This window comes from Puma concolor, chromosome A2 (genome assembly GCF_028749965.1).
Source record: "Puma concolor isolate L17-30 chromosome A2, mPumCon1.1.hap2, whole genome shotgun sequence".
Classification (NCBI taxonomy): Eukaryota; Metazoa; Chordata; class Mammalia; order Carnivora; family Felidae; genus Puma; species Puma concolor.
Genome location: NC_141668.1, coordinates 110,996,003 through 111,000,208, shown reverse-complemented (window position 1 = coordinate 111,000,208; position 4,206 = coordinate 110,996,003).

The window sequence follows — 4,206 nt, the reverse complement described above, 5'->3', positions numbered from 1 at the left end:
GCTTCACATGAGGGCACCAGCACGTTTCCCGAGGCAAGGTTGGTGTCATCACCAACATTCGTGGGCCAGATCTAAGGGGAATATCTTTGAGCTACAATTAGGAGCCCTGTGTACAAAGGGGGGGTCACTCTTTTCCATTCCTTTCTTTGAGTGATAGAACAGTGCTGGCTTGGGGGCTCTTTTCTGGCTCCTGGCTCTGGGGAAATGAGCTCTGTTCTTTTAGTTATTAAGTTTACTTTTTTCTATCCTTACCTCTCCAAGGTATTGACTTTGCACGGACAAACCGTTAGTGTCTCAGAATGAAGGAAGCTCAGGCATTCCAGAAGGTGGGTAGAGAGCAGGGAGTGGCCATCTGGGCCAACACAATGCTGCCAAGCACTGAGCTCTCAAGAACAGAACAACCTTTCTTCCCCAACATCAAAAATTAATTGCTGTGTGGCAGCCCACCACCCGAGTGAGAGCTTACCTAGTGTTTCTTGTCACTGTCTGAGGACAATTTGCTCCTGACTCTGACCCCTGATCTCAGTCTCTTCTTGCCCCTGAAGTGAGGTGGTGGGCTCTTGCCAGCACCACCTGCATTGAAGTACATTTGGGCTTTATATTCTCTTCTCTATTTCATGTCTAACTGGATTGCTTGGCAGCATGATACCTTTCTTTGGATTGCATTAAACACACAGGAACACATCGCTTTGTTTTATGTCTTTGGCTATATACACAGTGGGAAGCCTTCCGGATGTTGAGCTTTGAGTAATTCTGTGTGATCTCCAAACATGTAAGTGATATCTGACACAAGCATAGAAATATCTAAGTTCACATGAAAGGCAGTCTGTCACTTGTGGCTGTGGAATTTTGTTAAATTCTACTCACTGTCACCTGGGAATGGTGAGTTTGAATATTTTGAAACACTTCTGATTAGAAAATGTCATAAAGAAACATTGAAGCTTCATGATGTCGCATTCCGTTCTCATTTTTTTCTTAATGTATTCTAAATATTTGAGTGACAGTTGATTTTATGATATTACTGATGAACGAACTATAAGCATAAAGACAAATGAAAAAAAAAACGTACTTGGAATCATGAGTCAGTCATAGTATATCATTAGGCTTTTGTTTCCCTTTTTCTTCTTTTTAGTGCTCTTTGCAATATGTTCCACAATGAAGCCTCCAGCTTTGCTTCTCTTTTTCAGGATTACTTTGGCTATTCGGGGGTCTCTTGTTATTCCACACAAATTTTAGGATGGTTTGTTGTACCTGTGTAAAAGATGCTGGTGGGATTTTGATAGGGATTGCATTAACTGTGTAGATTGCTTTGGGTACTATACACATTTTAACAATATTTTTACTTCCAAACCATGAGCATGGAATGTTTTCTCATTTCTTTGTATCATCTTCCTTTTCCTTCATAACTTTTCAGAGTACACATTTTATACATTTTTGGTCCGGACGATTTCTAAGTATCTTACAAAATATCTTTGGTGCAATTGTCAATGGGATCATTTCATTGATTTCTTTGGGTGGGTGGGGTATTGGATACATGGATGATGGGTACTGAGGTGGGCACTTGTTATGAGGAGCACAGGGTGTTGTCTGCCAGTGAGGAGTAACTGAATTCTAATCCGGAAACCAATATTGCACTGTATGTTAACTAACGAGAATTAAAATTTGGCATACAACTGGGAAAAAATGAACACATGATTTAATCTTGCTATTTTTACACCCCCATTTTGACTCTGCTATCCTGACTCAGACATATTATCTTGGAGACTTTAGCTCCCACAGGCAATTTTGTTTTGGTGCTGTGCTTAACCATTGGAATAAGACATATACAAATATGGGGTGTCTTGGGTTAAAGTGTTTCCAGGGAAAAATAATAAAACACTTCAATTCCTTGATCAATTTAAAAAAGTACAGCTCGGGGCGCCTGGGTGGCGCAGTCGGTTAAGCGTCCGACTTCAGCCAGGTCACGATCTCGCGGTCCGGGAGTTCGAGCCCCGCGTCAGGCTCTGGGCTGATGGCTCGAAGCCTGGAGCCTGTTTCCGATTCTGTGTCTCCCTCTCTCTCTGCCCCTCCCCCGTTCATGCTCTGTCTCTCTCTGTCCCAAAACTAAATAAAAAACGTTGAAAAAAAAATAAAAATAAAAAAGTACTGCTCAACATACCAGTTCTAGATGAATGTGCTTCCATGTGACAATGAAGAGGTGGGAAGGAGGCCTTGGTGCACTACTTATTCAAAAGACATTTTGTGTGTCGATCAGGTCTTGGAGTGTGCTGCACATGAACAGCCTGTCTATTCTTGTGAATGAGGGCAGCTCCATCCATTAGGGTGGGGGTGGGGGGTCCATGTGTCTATCCACTCCCACAATACTGTAGCCTGCCCAGAACCAAGAGATCAGGGACAGGGGTGCTAGCTGTCCTCTGGGATATCAGACTATGCGCGCCAAACATCTGCTGCTGAGTCCCTTCAAATGCCCTGGGACTCTGAATGGCTGCTTACCTCTGAAACCCAGTGAATTAATGAAGAAGGAGCTCTGTGGCAAAACCTCACCCCCAGTCACAATGACTGAACCTGCCTCCTAGGCTGAAGGCAGAGGATAGGACTCTTGAGACACTGACTGAACGGATTTGCAGGAAGAACCTTGTTTCTACAGGAGAGCAAAGATGTGTCAAGGTGGATAAGGAGGACCGGAGTTCTCCTGACCTTGACTGGGAATTCTATGGAGAAGGGAGTGCCCAGCACCAGCTCCTGGCATTCTGGCCCAGAGAAGAAGAAACACCAGAGGGCTTAGGCAAAGGTGCCCTCTAGTGTCTCCATCTGGGAGCCCTGTCAGCTAAAGGCCTGCCTTTCTCCTTCAGAAGGACATAGGGACTTGGTCTGTCTTTCTTCCTTTTCCCATCATGAAATGGAGTGAGCAGTGACAGTGCTGTAGCTGGGACCTTCCCCATCTGTGGCCCCAAAGTGTGGAGAGGCACATTGGTGCCTTCTTGTGGCAAAGGGCTCTTTCTGTGCTGGCAAGCTTCTGGAGCCTACTTCTCTTGTGTGAACTTTATGCTTTTTAGAAGGAAAACACCTCAATCAGGCAGACCAAGGAGGCGATCTGGCTCCACAGCCCCACCCCTTCTAACAAACAGCCAAGCCCCAAGGTCAGGAATAGGAGGGCTGTTTCTCTTTGGGATATTCGATGCTCATGGCTGTTACTAAGCACAGGACCCAGTGGGAACCAGACATCCATCCTGGGTGACAGATGACTGAGTGCCAGCTCTATGGCTCCTAAGGGTGAATGAAGAGACAATCAGAAATAGATGAATGGCTAGAGTCAGGACCAGAAGGCCTTCAATATTTCCATCCCATGGGATTTGATCAATGCTTATCTTCATCTCCCCTAGGCCCAGCAAGGAGACCAGCTTGCCGCTAATACATCTGGCTACACCTCCACACACTCATCTCTCATCTGGACTCCTTCCAATGCCCTAGGGCTCTGGATGTTCATATAATCCTGAAATGAAATGCCACAGCCCCGTTTGGCCCACCTATCCCATAGCCACAAGGGCTGCTCCCCATTGGACATCTGCAACTCTGAAAAACTGATTTCGTATGGACCCCAAGATTAACCTTGATGGATAATAAAGCAATGTCATGAAACTGGATACACCGAGGGCCACAGTGTTTCATGAAGGTTGAGAATGGATCTTGTTTAGAAGAACCTAATGAGCATAATGTATTCACAAGCTGGCTTGCTCAGGAATCATAAGAACCTTTTGGGGGATTTGGCTACAAGAGTGCTCAAAAGGATGTCCATTGGAGCCCTGTGAACAAGAGGCCTACATTCTCCCTCAAGAAATAGGGGGGAACACTGGCTTCTGGTGTGCCCCATCATATCCATCGAGAGGGGTGGCAGTGGCTCTGCGATATGAGGAATTTGCTCCATGTGAGCATCAAGAGGTGGGAATGAGACCTTAGTATACTGTTTATTCAAAAAGCATTTTGTGCACTGATCAGGTGTTGGAATGTGCTGCACATTCACAGACTGTTCTTCTGAATGAGGGTAACTCCATCCACTAGGGGTGGGGTCCATGTGGCTACCCATCTCACTATACTGTAGCCTGCCCAGCACCAAGGGCTCAGGGACGGGGGGGGGGGGGTGGTTATCTTTCCTCTGGGATGTCAGACTCTGTGAGCCCTTCTTTGGCTCAGGGAAGGCTTGGAACT